This window comes from Saccopteryx bilineata, chromosome 6, assembly GCF_036850765.1.
Source record: "Saccopteryx bilineata isolate mSacBil1 chromosome 6, mSacBil1_pri_phased_curated, whole genome shotgun sequence".
Lineage (NCBI taxonomy): Eukaryota > Metazoa > Chordata > Mammalia > Chiroptera > Emballonuridae > Saccopteryx > Saccopteryx bilineata.
Genome location: NC_089495.1, coordinates 122,476,142 through 122,492,349, shown reverse-complemented (window position 1 = coordinate 122,492,349; position 16,208 = coordinate 122,476,142). Strand labels below are relative to the sequence as shown.

The 16,208-nt window shown below is 45.6% G+C and overlaps 1 protein-coding gene and 1 pseudogene across 1 annotated transcript in view; both read left to right on the top strand.

The window, feature by feature from the left end:
- Positions 1-7,525: 7,525 nt before the first annotated feature.
- GRB2 (growth factor receptor bound protein 2) overlaps positions 7,526-16,208 on the top strand; it is a 94,248-nt gene continuing 85,565 nt past the window's right edge. The window contains exon 1 of the mRNA XM_066235627.1: positions 7,526-7,719. The gene's annotated coding sequence lies outside the window, so the exon portion shown is untranslated. The remainder of the gene's footprint in view (positions 7,720-16,208) is intronic.
- On the top strand, positions 13,699-14,538 carry LOC136308026 (nuclear transport factor 2 pseudogene; annotated as a pseudogene).

The window sequence follows — 16,208 nt, the reverse complement described above, 5'->3', positions numbered from 1 at the left end:
TTCCCTTCCCCCGTTTCTCCAGCTTTATTCATCTGTTCTTTGTCTCCTTTACTTTTCCATTTACTTTTCTTTAATGCTCCTTTTATCCTCCTTCCAGGCCTTACAGCAGCCTGCCATTTGGTTCCCAAACATTTATCAGGGTGTACTCTTGCCAGGCACTAGGCTAGGTGTGGTGACCCAATAAAAACAGGACATGGTCCCTCTCCTTGAAGAATTCATAGTCTAAGGGGAGAAGGACAAGTAGGAAGCTAATGTATGGTCTTATAAAAACGGCAATATTGAAGTTGCTGAGGGTGCTATGATAACACATTGGAGGGAGCAGATTGTCAGGTGAGGCTTCCTGGTAGAGGTGGCATTGGAATTGAGAATTGCAGGACAGACAAGAGCCAGGTGATAACAAACAATGAAGTCAGGGAGAGGAGGCATTCCAGCCCTGGAGCAGTTTGTAGAAAAATTTGGAGGTAAGAGAATTGTGGAGTTATTCAGGAAACTACAAGTCATTCAGAAGAGTCTAAGAGAAAAGAGTTCAAAGAGACATGGGTGAACTTTGTGGCTGAGTAGTCAGCGGGGGCAAGCTGCAGAGGGCCAGATGGGGCATGCTAAGGACATTGAAACTTATTTTTGACCTTCTGTTTCAATTTGTATTTTAAAAAGCCTGCTCTGGCTGCAATGTAGATAATGATTTGGAGTGGGGCATGATGATCAGTGGGCAGCCCCCTCCCCAAAAGGATGGTGGTATGGACGTAATCTGATATAAAAATGAAGTCAGGAGGTAGAAAGGTAGGGAAGTCATGGGACTTGGTGTACCACTGGTAGGCTCAGCATCAGAGGCCACCCTTAAAGTCTGAGATGTATGTAGGAGGTATGCAAAATGGCTCACAGCAACTTTAAAAAAAATGTTTTTAGCCTGACCAGGTGATGGCGCAATGGATAGAACATTGGACTGGGACATGGAGGACCCAGGTTCGAGACCCCGAGGTCATTGGCTTGAGCATGGGCTCATCTAGCTTGAGTTAGGGGTTGCTGGATTGAGCATGGGATCATAGACATGATCTCATTGTAGCTGGCTTGAGCCCAAGGTCACTGGCTTGAGCAAGGGGTCATTTGCTTTGCTGTAGCCACTCAGTCAAGGCATATACGAAAAAGCAATCAATGAACAACTAAGGTGCCGCAACAAAGAATTGATGCTTCTCATCTCTCTCCCTTCCTGTCTGTCTGTCCCTATCTGTCCCTCTCTCTCTCTCTCTGTCAAAAAAAGAAAAAGAAAAAAATTTTAATGCTTATGATTTTTATGATTTTAGAGAGAGGGGAAAGAAGGAAGAGAGAAAAAGAGAGAGAGAGAGAGAGAAGAGGAATCCTGATCTATTCCTGTATGTGCCCTGACCAGAAATCAAACTAGCCACCTCTTTGCTTTGGGAAAAGCAAGGGTGCTCTAACCAACTGAGCCATTCAGCCAGGGCAGTTTACAACTTGAGCAAAGGAAATTCTAAGATGAAAACTTCCAAAATCAGTTAAGCAGGTGGGAGAATTTCAAATGACCAAATTTAGGTTGTCACTGTCTGTCTGGTTCTTTGCCACTAAAACGAAGCTCAGAAATGTGGGCTCAGATGTGCCTGAGATGATCTTGAGGCAGCTTCCAAAGGAGAGGGTCAACTGGTTAGTTTCTTGTAGGCTTTCAAGGTTCAATAAATGCCAGGGCAATGCCAAGTTATCACCAGCAGGTGGCAGCACAATTTACAGAAAGCTAAATGAGAAACTCCCACGACTGAAATTAACCACAAACCCTAACCAAGAGAGAGTCTTGGTGGTGATGAATCTGTGCATTCTAGAATAACTAATGTGGCATTTTGTCATTAACAAGTTTTACTACAGGTACAACAGGTTTTCATACCAGGGTGACTTTTACTTCACAACTTGTCTCTTGCTCCAATTTCTTTTTGCTATATTTAACATTAGTCTAACTATATTTAACATTATTTCTAACAGTCACATAATTCAAAATCCTACTGTCTCTAGTATGGTTTTTTTCCCCTCAGTACAAAATGACCTTGGGCAGCATTTTCTCAAGTTTTGGGGTTTGTATCTCTAAGAAAGAATTTTTTAATCACAAAGACAATGTAGGCCCTGGCCAGTGGCACAGTGGATAGAGCATCGGCCCAGTGTATGGACATCCTGGGTTCAAATCCCAGTCAGGGCACACAGGAGAGATGACCTTCTGTTTCACTGCCTCTCCCTCTCCCCCTTCTTCCCTCCCACAGCCAATGACTAGACAGGTTAGAGCATGGCCCTGGGCACCGAGGATGACTTGTTAGTCCTGGCACATCAGCCTCAGGCATTAAAAATAGCTTGGTACTTGAGCATCACCCCAAGATGGGGTTGCAGGGTGATCCTGGTTAGGATGCATGTGGGAGTCTGCCTCACAGTCTCACCTCCTCTCACCTTAAAAAAAAAAAAAAAGACAATGTAACAAGTGCTGAAGTTTTTTTATTTTCTTCTTTTTTTTTGTCACCCACAAATTGCTATATTTCAACACAATTAGTATTTTTATTCTCAAATGTGACTTCCAAATCTGGTCCATATGTATGTATTTTTACACAGACATACTCAGAGACTGCTTATCAGTGCTACATTTTAAAAGGAAGTGCTAATTTTTTTCTCTTCTCTTAGGCATGTAGTCTCTTCTGAGATCTCACCCACTTCCTTAGTTTCAAATAGCACATTGCACAGCGAGGCAGTCTTGTCTTTATCTGTCGTCAACCCCTATTATTTATTTATTTGTTCTTCCATCAATTCATCTATTTATTCACTCTATGCACTGTGCTGGGAGCTGGAAATACGATTGTGAAAAGATGTGGTCCTGTTTGTCTGGAGCTTGTAGAGCTCACGATGGGGAGAAGTTGGGGATCAACAATGCTGCAATGAGATCGGAGATACAGTGGTAATTTGGGGAAAGAAACCCTAAAACTGACTTGGGGGCCTAAAGAAAAGGACAAAAGCCAACTGAGCAAGGGAAACTGCATATGCAAAGATATGAACACTCAAGAGATCATGGCCCCTTCCGGAAAATTACAGCGGTTTAGCATTGGGGGAGTGTGTGTTGGCAGGAGACTGGGGTGGAGGAGGTCGGCAGGCAGGGGCCAGATCTGTAAGGGTCTTGCAAAGGACCTGAGACATTAACGTGCTGATAATAACTACCTCTCCTTACACACTCTTTTCCTACCAGCCTAAGTAGGACCTCAGCTTAAACCTCCCTCCTCTAGGTTAGTCCTCTGCTGTGTGTTCCCACTGCCAGTACTGGGAGTGTCATATTAACAGAGAAGTATGTCTTCCCCTGTAGACTGCAAGCTCTGTGGCAGAATACCCTGCTCTCTACAGAGAGATGCTTGTAAATGAGCATCTCTCCTCTCTGTAGCATTGTTGTTTTTTTACAGAGACAGAGAGAGAGTCAGAGAGAGGGATAGACAGGGACAGACAGGAATGGAGAGATGAGAAGCATCAATCATTAGTTTTTTTTGTTGCGCGTTGCGACACCTTAGTTGTTCATTGATTGCTTTCTCATATGTGCCTTGACCGCAGGCCTTCAGCAAACCAAGTAACCCCTTGCTCGAGTCAGCGACCTTGGGTCCAAGCTGGTGAGCTTTGCTCAAACCAGATGAACCCGTGCTCAAGCTGGTGACCTCGGGGTCTTTTTTTTTTTTTTTTTTTTTACAGAGGTAGAGATAGACAGGGACAGACAGACAGGAACGGAGAGAGATGAGAAGCATCAATCATCAGTTTCTCGTTGCGCGTTGCGACTTCTTAGTTGTTCATTGATTGCTTTCTCATACGTGCCTTGACCGTGGGCCTTCAGCAGACCGAGTAACCCCCTGCTGGAGCCAGCGACCTTGGGTCCAAGCTGGTGAGCTCTTTGCTCAAGCTGGCGACCTCGGGGTCTCGAACCTGGGTCCTTCCGCATCCCAGTCCGACGCTTTATCCACTGCGCCACCACCTGGTCAGGCTGACCTCGGGGTCTTGAACCTGGGTCCTCGGCATCCCAGTCTGACGCTCTATCTACTGGGCCACCGCCTGGTCAGGTTGTAACACTGTTTTTTTTTTTTGTTTTTTTTTTTTAATTTCTGAAGCTGGAAACGGGGAGAGACAGTCAGACAGACTCCCGCATGCGCCCGACCGGGATCCACCCAGCACACCCACCAGGGGCTACGATCTGCCCACCAGGGGGCGATGCTCTGCCCCTCCGGGGCGTTGCTCTGCCGTGACCAGAGCCACTCTAGCACCTGGGTCAGAGGCCAAGGAGCCATCCCCAGCGCCTGGGCCATCTTTGCTCCAATGGAGCCTTGGCTGCGGGAGGGGAAGAGAGAGACAGAGAGGAAGGGGGGGGGTGGAGAAGCAAATGGGCGCTTCTCCTATGTGCCCTGGCCGGGAATCGAACCCAGGTCCCCCGCACACCAGGCTGACGCTCTACCACTGAGCCAACCGGCCAGGGCCGGTTCTCAAACTTTTTTTTTTTACAGAGACAGAGAGTGAGTCAGAGAGAGGGATAGACAGGGACAGACAGACAGGAATGGAGAGAGATGAGAAGCATCAATCATTAGTTTTTCATTGCACATTGCAACACCTTAGCTGTTCACTGATTGCTTTCTCATATGTGCCTTGACCGTGGGCCTTCAGCAGACCGAGTAACCCCTTGCTTGAGCCAGCGACCTTGGGTCCAAGTTGGTGAGCTTTGCTCAAACCAAATGAGTCTGCACTCAAGCTGGCGACCTCGGGGTCTCGAACCTGGGTCCTTCCGCATCCCAGTCCGACACTCTATCCACTGCGCCACCTCCTGGTCAGGCTCTCAAACTTTTTGAAGTCAGGGTGCATTTAAAATCCTACAAATAATTATAGGCACACTATATACACATTTCTGAGAAATATGTTACAATAAGTCAAATATTAAAGAAAAAATATAAAGTCCAAGCATGCTTTTATGGTAATTAAATGAAATAAATATGACAAAATTAAATTTATTCTGACATTAAAAAACATTTTATGGGCCTGACCTGTGGTGGCGCAGTGGATAAAGCGTCGACCTGGAAATGCTGAGGTCGCCAGTTCGAAACCCTGGGCTTGCCTGGTCAAGGCATATATGGGAGTTGATGCTTCCGGCTCCTCCCCCCTTCTCTCTCTCTGTCTCTCCTCTCTCTCTCTCTCTCTCTCTCTCTCTCTCTCTCTGTCTCTCCTTCTCCAAAATGAATAAAATTAAAAAAAAAACATTTTATGTTATATTTTTTGTTATGCTTTTTAGAATTTGTAAAAAAAGAGGTTAAAAAAAAACGACAAAGGCCCTGGCCGGTTGGCTCAGTGGTAGAACGTTGGCCTGGTGTGCAGGAGTCCCAGGTTTGATTCCTGGCCAGGGCACACAGGAGAAGTGCCCATCTGCTTCTCCACCCCTCCTCCTTCCTCTCTGTCTCTCTCTTCCCCTCCCACAGCCAAGGCTCCATTGGAGCAGGGTTGGCCCGGGCGCTGAGGATGGCTCTGTGGCCTCTGCCTCAGGCTCTAGAATGGCTCTGGTTGCAACAGAGCAACGCCCCAGATGGGCAGAGCATCGCCCCCTGGTGGGCGTGCTGGGTGGATCCTGGTCGGGCGCATGCGGGAGTCTGTCTGACTGCCTCCCTGTTTCCAACTTCAGAAAAATACAACCCCCCAAAAAAACAAACAAACAAACAAACAAAATGACAAAAAAGATATCTATATTATATATACACATTCTTAATAAGATATAGTAAGTTCAGTAGGTCCTGGCACGAATGGGTTAAATTTTTTCATTCTTTTTTTTCCTATTTTTATTTTTTTATTCATTTTAGAAAGGAGAGAGAGAGAGAAGGGAGGAGGAGCAGGAAGCATCAACTCCCATATGTGCCTTGACCAGGCAAGCCCAGGGTTTCGAACCGGCGACTTCAGCATTTCCAGGTCGACGCTTTATCCACTGCGCCACCACAGGTCAGGCCAAATTTTTTCATTCTTATGCTTATGAGAAACATGAGCCTGATGTGTCCTCACGATTTCTTCAATGTTTGGGCACATATTTGAAAGGCAAACTCTCATTTCCTTGTCAATACATTGAAGAATTCCTCTCTTTTTACTCTTGTGTTGAGGGTAGAAAATCCTAATTCACATAAATAGGATGTTGAAAATTGTAGTAAAATGTTCAAAGTTGCCTGACCTGTGGTGGCGCAGTAGATAAAGCGTCAACCTGGAAACGCTGAGGTTGCCGGTTCAAAACCCTGGGCTTGCCTGGTCAAGGCACATATGGGAGTTGATGCTTCCTGCTCCTCCCCCCTTCTCTCTCTCTCTCTCTCCCCCCCCTCTCTATAATGAATAAATAAAATCTTTAAAAAAAAAAAATTTAAAATGTTCAAAGCTTTTTTAGATATTGCTACATATTCTTCTTTTATAGAAATCCAAAGGCTTCAAGAGACAATTCCTTATGTTTGATCATCAATCCAAAACCCCCACCATACATATCATCTTAACTTTACACCAAACAAAGGATAGAAGAAACTTGCCTCCAGTCTTTCCCTGGGAACATGGGGAAGTAGTGTAAACAATCCAGCACCACAGCTTAACAGCCTTTTGCAACCTAATCATGCAAGTGAGGTGGTGAGTTGGGCAGACTGTCATCTTACAGCCAATTCCCCACATCTCTGTTCCCTAAAAATCTAAACTCCAAAAGCCTTGTTGGTTTTTTGGTCCCCAACAGGCACATATTTCTCTGGAATACCATAGGGCGCACCTGGAAATCTTCTAGGGCACATCAGTGCGCCCTGGCCCACACTTTGGGAACCACTGTACTAGGCACTTAATTCAATCAATGAACAAATGAATTTGTTCATCCACCTAACACTGCACAGTTTTGTTTGGACCAGATTCTCAAATATTTCAAGACCTGGTACTCTACTTGAGGTACTTCATGCTGGAGGGAGACTCTCCTCCGATCCCACAATCACTCTGGTTTGGTAGAAGGGGAAAGGAAATAATTTGGATATGCATAAATCTTCCTCCTTCAGGGTTGCGCTATAACATACTCGCTCTGAAACCGAGTGGTTGCCTGACCTGTGGTGGCGCAGTGGATAAAGCGTTGACCTGGAAATGCTGAGGTCGCCGGTTCAAAACCCTGGGCTTGCCCGGTCAAGGCACATATGGGAGTTGATGCTTCCAGCTCCTCCCCCTTCTCTCTCTCTGTTTCTCTCTCTTCCTACTCTCTCTCTTCTGTAAAAAAAATGAATAAATAAAATTAAAAAAATACTTAAAAAAAAATAAAAGAAGAAAAATTAAAAAAAAAAAAAAAAGAAACCGAGTGGCTTATAGCGACTCCATGACGGTACCGTGATGGTGCCACCTGCCGCGGGCGGCCTGACGCAACCGCCCTGGTATCTAGAAAGTCTTGCCCGCGGAGGCCAGGCCCAGCGGAAGCGCCTGCGCTCTGGACCTTTTCCGCCGGGAGAAGTCTCGCGGGGGCGGGGCGGGGGAGTTCTCGCGGGACCTCGATGAGGAGCGGAAGCGAGGTTGCTGTGCTGCTTCAGCGACCGGGTGGCGTCGGCGGTGGTGGCGGCGAAGGTTGTGGCGGTGACAGCAGCGGGAATAGGCTCTGCCCTCGGGGAGCAGCAGCGGTGTTGGCGGCCACTCGCACCTTTGCGGAGGGGTCGGCCGTGTGCGGAGTGGAGCAGCTGCGCCACGGTGAGTGTGGCCGGCGGCGGCGGCGGCGTGCTACGGTGCCTCTTTCTCCCTCTTTCTTAGCGGGAGTCGGCCCGCAGGGATCCGGCCCAGCTTAGCGAGGGCCGCCCGGTCTCGGGTTCGAGGCGGCAAGGTCCGGGGCAGGAGCTGAGTCCTCTGGGTTCCAGGCTGCACGTTTCCTCTTTTGGGGAGCTTCCTTCCTGGGAACCGTCCTCTCTGACTCTTGGTTCGGGACATAGCCTCGGATCCCGGGTCAAGAGGCTGGGGGCTCCTAATCAAATTTCACTCCTTCTTCATGAGGATTTGAGCAGAAGGAGCCCAGGAGAAACCCGAGAGCACGGGGTACTCATTCTGTGAGTCAGTCTGACTTGGCTTGGAGGCGGGGGATTCGCTGCGGGCTGCAGATACGGTGATTGATGCTCCTTCGACCTGCACGGCCACCACGTCACCATCTCCTGGTGTCTGAGCAGAATTTCGGGAGGGAACCCACCAACCCTATTAACACCATGATTTAGAACATTTGCGGCCAGAGCCAGTCGAGATGCCTTTACTTCTGTCCGCCTCTCCCCCCCCCCACCCCCGTTTTTTGGAACTGCTAATTATTTGTTAAGAAAAGTAGGCAGCAGTGGTTGGAATGCTCCGAGGAAAGATTTCAATGAGAGAGAGTAGAGAAACAGTGGTGTTTTTCATATATAACGCTCCGTGTTTGTTTGTAAGCCATACGAGTTACCGCTTGTTTAGGAAGTTAATTCTAGGCTGGCTTCAGATGTTGTAAAAATACAATTTGCAGAGCAGCTGAGGTGCACTCGAGATGTCTTCGTACTGTTGACTCTCAGAAAAGAGTTGAGAAGATACTGGAGAGAAATGACCATTGGTCTCTTTGGCGTTCTTGTCCCCTTTTTCACTTTGTATCTCTACAGTTATTGCCTTCCTTTTCCATCTACTTCTCTCCATTTCACTGCGGACACTAAATACCTACTTGTGTAATGCAAGTCATTTGTCCCCTCCCCCCACCTTTTTTCTAATCTACTTCCCCTTCTCTTTTATTGTCCCGTCTCTGGCAGACTTTTTCAAGGTTTCTCCTTCCGCAGTTCTTTTTCTCCCTTATTTCAAGATTCCGTTTTCTTTCCCGGGAAGATACTTTCTTTCCTGCTTTATCTTTTACTTTTAAGCGTCCACTGTGTACCTTCAGTCAGCCAGAAGAGTTGCTAGAGAGCCATGCAAGACTTGAGTTCTCCCCCTGGGAACTCAGAGGCTCAAAGGATTGAATTCATCCGTAAGTAATCAGTACTGCCACTAGGTCACAAGTGGAGCTTGCTTCTCTCATTTGTTGTTTTCTTCATTTTCAGCTCATTTCATGCTTTTGTGCCTGCTTATGCTTTTCTTCCCAAGTCTCATATTAGTATGGACGATTGGATCAATCTGGGACTTGTAGGACTTCTTTCTGGCTTTTAGTGGGGATAGTTAAGGTAAAAAATGAAAACCAACATAGATTTCTGTATTACAATAGAAGTAAAAGAACATGAAATAAATAAATAAAATATATATTTTGTGACAGAGAGAAGGACAGACAGGAAGGGAGAGAGATGAGAAAAGTCAATTCTTTGTTACGGCTCCTTAGTTGTTCATTGATTGCTTTCTCATATGTGCCTTGACTGGGGGGCTTCAGCAAACCGAGTGACCCCTTGCTCAAGCTCGCGATCTTGGGCTCAAGCTGGTGAATCTTGCTCAAACCAGATGAGCCCACGCTCAAGCTGGTGACCTCGGGGTCTCGAACCTGGGTCCTCTGCATCCCAGTCCGACGCTCTATCCACTGCGCCACCTCCTGGTCAGGCAAGAACATGAAACATTTGAGGGAGTAGAATTTAGTTAGACCTTTGATTGATTAAAGCTTTCCCATTAAAATAGTACTGCTATTTTTTAACCAGGCTTAAAGAATTTTTATTTTTAAACTTACTTTAAAATTGTAGTTGACTGCCCTGGCCGGTTGGCTCAGCAGTAGAGCATTGGCCTGGCGTGCAGGAGTCCCAGGTTCGATTCCTAGCCAGGGCACACAGGAGAGGCGCCGATCTGCTTCTCTACCCCACCCCTCTCCTTCCTCTCTGTCTCTCTCTTCCCCTCCCGCCGCCAAGGCTCCATTGGAGCAGGGTTGGCCCCGGGCTCTGAGGATGGCTCTGTGGCCTCTGCCTCAGGCTCTGGGGTCTCGAACCTGGGTACTTCTGCATCCCAGTCCGACGCTCTATCCACTGCGCCACCGCCTGGTCAGGCTTGACGTGCAATATTATATTCATTTCATGTGTATTTTACCAGGCTTTTAAAAATCAGGCATCTTGTCTGACCAGGCGGTGGCGCAGTGGATAGAGCGTCGTACTGGGATGCAGAGGACCCAGGTTTGAGACCCCAAGGTCTCCAGCTTGAGCGCAGGCTCATCTGGTTTGAGCAAAGCTCACCAGCTTGGACCCAAGGTCGCTGGCTCCAGCAAGGGGTTACTCGGTCTGCTGAAGGCCCATGGTCAAGGCACATAAGAGAAAGCAATCAATGAACAACTAAGGTGTCGCAACGAAAAACTGATGATTGATGTTTCTCATCTCTCTCCGTTCCTGTCTGTCTGTCCCTATCTATCCCTCTTTCTGTCTCTGTAAAAAAAAAAAGAGGCCCTGGCCGGTTGGCTCAGCGGTAGAGCGTTGGCCTAGCGTGTGGAAGACCTGGGTTCGATTCCCGGCCAGAGCACACAGGAGAAGCGCCCATTTGCTTCTCCACCTCTCCGCCGCGCTTTCCTCTCTGTCTCTCTCTTCCCCTCCCGCAGCCAAGGCTCCATTGGAGCAAAGGTGGCCCGGGCGCTGGGGATGGCTCTGTGGCCTTTGCCTCAGGCGCTAGAGTGGCTCTGGTCGCGACATGGCAACGCCCAGGATGGGCAGAGCATCGCCCCCTGGTGGGCAGAGCATTGCCCCATGGTGGGCGTGCCGGGTGGATCCCGGTCGGGCGCATGCGGGAGTCTGTCTGACTGTCTCTCCCTGTTTCCAGCTTCAGAAAAATGGAAAAGAAAAAAAAAAGAATCAGGCATCTTTTCCTACATCTGTTAGAATTAGCCTTCTTTGTTCTTGTCAGGCTTTTTGACAGGGAAGAAAACTTTTGCTGCCCCTTCCCCTATTTAAGATTTTCTGAATTTCAAAACAAAAGAAGTTAATTCTGTAGTTGGCTTTCTTTGATGCGACAAGTAAGCATTTAAATATATGAGGCTGTTCACTTCCTCAGCAGTGTACTCAGAGGTGAGGGGTTACTAGGTATTAAATACTACTATTGTAGTTGAGCCCTGGCCAGATAGCTCGGTTGTTTAGAGCCTTGTCCCAAAATGCTGAAGGTTGTGGGTTCGATCTCAGGTGAAGGCACATAAAAGGAATAGATCAGTATTTCTGTCTAAGCTCTCTCCCTTCGTCTTTCTAAAATCAGTGATTTTTTTTTTTTTTTTTTTTTTTTTACAGAGACAGAGGGAGAGAGTGGGATAGACAGGAACTGAGAGAGTTGAGAAGCATCAATCATTAGTTGTTTTTTTTTTAAATGCTATTAATTTTTATTTTATTTATTCATTTTAGAGAGAAGAGAGAGAGGAGAGAGAGAGAGAGAGAGAGAGAAGGGGGGAGGAGCTGGAAGCATCAATTCCCATATGTGCCTTGACCAGGCAAGCCCAGGGTTTTGAACCGGCGACCTCAGCATTTCCAGGTCGACGCTTTATCCACTGTGCCACCACAGGTCAGGCAATCATTAGTTTTTTGTTGTGACACCTTAGTTCATTTATTGCTTTCTCATATGTGCCTTGATTGCGGGCTACAGCAGACTGAGTAACCCCTTGCTGGAGCCAGCGACCTTGGGTCTGAGCTGGTGAACTTTGCTCAAACCAGATGAGCCTGCGCTCAAGCTGGCGATCTCGGGATCTCGAACCTGGGTCCTGCACATTCTAGTCTGACGCTCTATCCACTGCACCACTGCTTGGTCAGGCAGTAAATTATTATTATTTTTTTAAAGTAAATACTACTAGTTGATGGTACTTAGAGATTTTTTTTTTTTTTTGTATTTTTCTGAAGTTGGAAACGGGGAGGCAGACAGACTCCCGCATGGGCCCAACCGAGATCCACCCGGCATGCCCACCAGGGGGCTATGCTCTGCCAATCTGGGGCGTTGCTCTGTTGCGACCAGAGCCATTCTAGCGCCTGAGGCAGAGGCCACAGAACCATCCTCAGTGCCTGGGCCAGCCTTGCTCCAATGGAGGCTCAGCTGCGGGAGGGGGAGAGAGACAGAGAGGAAGGAGAGGGGGAGGGGTGGAGAAGCAGATGGGCGCTTCTCCTGTGTGCCCTGGCCGGGAATCGAACCTGGGACTCCTGCACGCCAGGCTGACGCTCTACCACTGAGCCAAGCAGGCTGGGCCGAGATTTTTTTTTTTTTTTTTTTTTATTTTTTTTGAGGTTTATCTAATACATTTTTTATTTATTTATTCATTATAGAGAGGGGGGAGAGAGAGAGAGAAGGGGGGAGGAGCAGAAAGCATCAACTCCCATATGTGCCTTGACCAGGCAAGCCCAGGGTTTTGAACCGGCAACTTCAGCGTTTCCAGGTTGACACTTTATCCACTGCGCCACCACAGGTCAGGCCGAGATTTTTCTTGATAATTCCTGTTATGTTGTCTGCTGTGAAGCAGCAATTCTAATTGGTACCTAGAGCAGAAGAGTAATAGATTTTGGAGAAATGTGGTAATACAGAATAGAGACCACCATGCTCTCCTGTGAGAAATTAATACCGTTTCCCCAAAAATAAGACTTAGTGAAATTTTTTTCAAGCTTAGAAATATAATGTCTCCCCTGAAAATAAGACCTAGTGCATCTATAGAAGCAAAAATTAATATAAGACACTTCTTATATTTGGGGAAACAGAGTAGATTGTTGTACATGGAAATAGAGTCACAAGAAATTCTTAACACTTTTTTTTCCCCCAGGGACAGAGAGAGAGTCAGAGAGAGGGATAGACAAACAAGAACGCAGAGAGATGAGAAGCATCAATCATCAGTTTTTTGTTGCGAGACCTTAGTTGTTCATTGATTGCTTTCTCATATGTGCCTTGACCGTGGGCCTTCAGCAGACCGAGTAACCCCTTGCTCGAGCCTGCGACCTTGGGTTTAAGCTGGTGAGCTTTTTGCTCAAGCCAGATGAGCCCACGCTCAAGCTGTCGACCTCGGGGTCTTGAACCTGGTTCCTTCAGCATCCCAGTCTGACGCTCTATCCACTGTGCCACTGCATGGTCAGGTGTCACAAGAAATTCTTTCTTTTTTCTTTTTTTCTTTTCTGTCTTTTTTTCTCTCACTAGAAATTCTTGATGGAATTCAGAGTTTGGTGGTTATACTGTTTGTGATGACATGACTACAGTATATTAATAAATGTTGATTTTTTGTTCAACAATAAATGTGAATTCTTTTTCATGGAAAAATAAGACATCCCCTGAAAGTAAGATCTAGTGCTTCTTTAGGAGCAAAAATTAATATAAGACACTTATTTTTGGGGAAACACGGTATTTTCTTGCTTAACTCAGAACTTTCTGGCATGACTGACTTACCATTGAGTCTTTGGTTTTGTTTGTCAAAGTTGGCTTTTTCTATGTTGTGCCAAGTGACTATGCATTATTTTTACTTTATGCAAAGATGTAGTGCATTGTCTATAATGCAAAGTTTGAAATCTGGTTAAGGCACACTTATAGTATAGCAGTGATTCTTAAAATGTAGCAGGCATAAGAATTACCTGTGAATCTTATTTGAAATTAGATTCTAGGCCAAAGGCCACCACATTACTGAATTCCAGAAGGCACTCTGCAGTAAATTCAGTCTCTGAATTGGGTGATTTTGATGCAGCTGGTCTCAGGACCAAAACTGTTGTTACAGTATACAGCCATAAAATAATGAGACTAGAGTGTGGCTTTAAATTACTCAACTTGGCCCTGGGTTGCTGCCGCCGCCGCCGCTGCCGCCATCGTGCCAGCCCCTCGGGTCTCAACGAGGCTGGGTGACGCTCCAGAATGGGAGACAAGCCAATTTGGGAACAGATTGGATCCAGCTTCATTCAACATTACTACCAGTTATTTGATAACGACAGAACCCAGCTAGGCGCAATTTACATTGATGCATCATGCCTTACGTGGGAAGGACAGCAGTTCCAGGGAAAAGCTGCCATTGTGGAGAAGTTGTCTAGCCTTCCGTTCCAGAAAATCCAGCACAGCAGCACGGCACAGGACCATCAGCCCACGCCAGATAGCTGCATCATCAGCATGGTTGTGGGCCAGCTTAAGGCTGATGAAGACCCCATCATGGGGTTCCACCAGATGTTCCTATTAAAGAACATCAACGATGCTTGGGTTTGCACCAGTGACATGTTCAGGCTTGCCCTTCACAACTTTGGCTGACCTCCCAGCCAGGCACTCATGCTGTTTCCTCCTCCCTCCTCTTCCCAATACTATTCACACTCCTCCAGATGCTCCAAATATCATACACAAATGAGCAGGGCCACGGTGGGAGTGGGTGCAGTGCGCTGCTGCTACCTAGGTATTGTGCATGATGTTTGGACACTAGACTAGTTACATCTGACAGGAGAAGTTTGTGTTGTACCAGCGCATGCCTTGGAAAGACTTAAGTAATGCAAAAGGTTGTCTTTTTTTTTTTAATCTACTGACAAGTTGCTCTAGTAACCCAAAGAAGTGAAGGAGAAAGCAGCTGCCTCACCGCCCAGATAATGATTTGTTCAGATGTTTCAATGCCTCATGATACAATAAAACCACAAAAATTTTCTTTAAAAAAAAAATAAATAAATAAATAAATTACTCAACTTAAAAGTATACTTTTCTGGGTATACAGAGTAAATATTTGAAAGCCTAACGGAATAAGTGACTATGGTTGTGATTAATTTTGGTATGAGCTTTCTTAGAACTATGATGTAGAGCAATTTAATTTTAAATTAGACTTAATAGGGCTATTAATTTGCCTATCAGAGAATATGTAGATCGGAGTTATAGATTTATTGTGAAAATATATGGACTGATATTTTGAAAGAGACTGGTGATACTAGTTGACACCTCTTAGTGCTTTATGCCAGGGACTCTGCTTAAGGCCGATACAGGTGCTGTCTCTTTTAAAAATCAGAATGGCCTGATGAGGTTGTTGCTGTTATTTCCATTTTCCAGCTGAGGATACTAGGGATTAGAGAATATAACATTTCTCCAGTGTCGCCCACACATTTAGTAAGTGATAAAGTAACAGTTGAATCAAGATCTAACTCAGGAACATCAGTGATTTTGTTTTTTGTTTTTTCTAACTACAAAAGTAGTAAATGTTTATATACTGAAAATATAAGTAAAGTGTATAGAGTAGAAGTAAAATACTCTATGATCGTACTCCCAGAGGTAACCATTGTTAACCTTTTGAATTTTTTCTTTAGCCACACACTAATATATATTATTTTGCTTTATAGAAATGGGATAAACTGTAATTTTCTTCAGTTTTTAAAAAATATATCTTGGTACTTACATAGAAAGATGGTATATAGATATGCTCATGAATATAGATTAGGTATGTATGCATTTTGCTCATGGTATTTGTGTCACTATTTCAGTGAGACAAATCTGGGAAGTGGAATTGTTTGTTCAAGGATATTTATTTTAAAATAGCGAGTGGATACTACAAAATTATTCTCCAAGAAGATTGAACTAATTAATTCCCTACTAGAGTGTGGGCTCTGTGATAATTTTAAAGATTGATTTTATTTATTTATTTATTTATTTATTTATTTATTACAGAGTCAGAGAGAGGGATAGATAGGGACAGACAGGAACGGAGAGAGATGAGAAACATCAATCATCAGTTTTTTGTTGTGACACCTTAGTTGTTCATTGATTGCTTTCTCATATGTGCCTTGACTGTGGGCTTTCAGCAGACCGAGTAACCTCTTGCTCAAGCCAGCGACCTTGGGTCCAAGCTGGTGAGCTTTTGCTCAAACCAGATGAGCCCACGCTCAAGCTGGCGACCTTGGGGTCTCGATCCTGGGTCCTCCACATCCCAGTCTGACGCTCTATCCACTGCGCCACCGCCTAGTCAGACTGTGATAATTTTATTATTATGATCCAATACTGAGCACATTGTTGGGCATATATTAGCTGCTCAAAATATTATGAATAAACATTGGGTAGGGTGAAGAGCCTGAGAGTCTTTTCACCCAGAGTATTGCAGAGACTAGATTTTGAAAATCTTTTAAAATTTGCCAACTAGTGCCTAACCAGGTGGTGATGCAGTGGATAGAGCTGCAGGGGTCCCCAAACTTTTTACACAGGGGGCCAGTTCACTGTCCCTCAGACCATTGGAGGGCCGGACTATAAAAAAAACTATGAACAAATCCCTATGCACACTGCACATATCTTATTTTAAAGTAAAAAAAAAAACAAAACGGGAACAAATACAATATTTA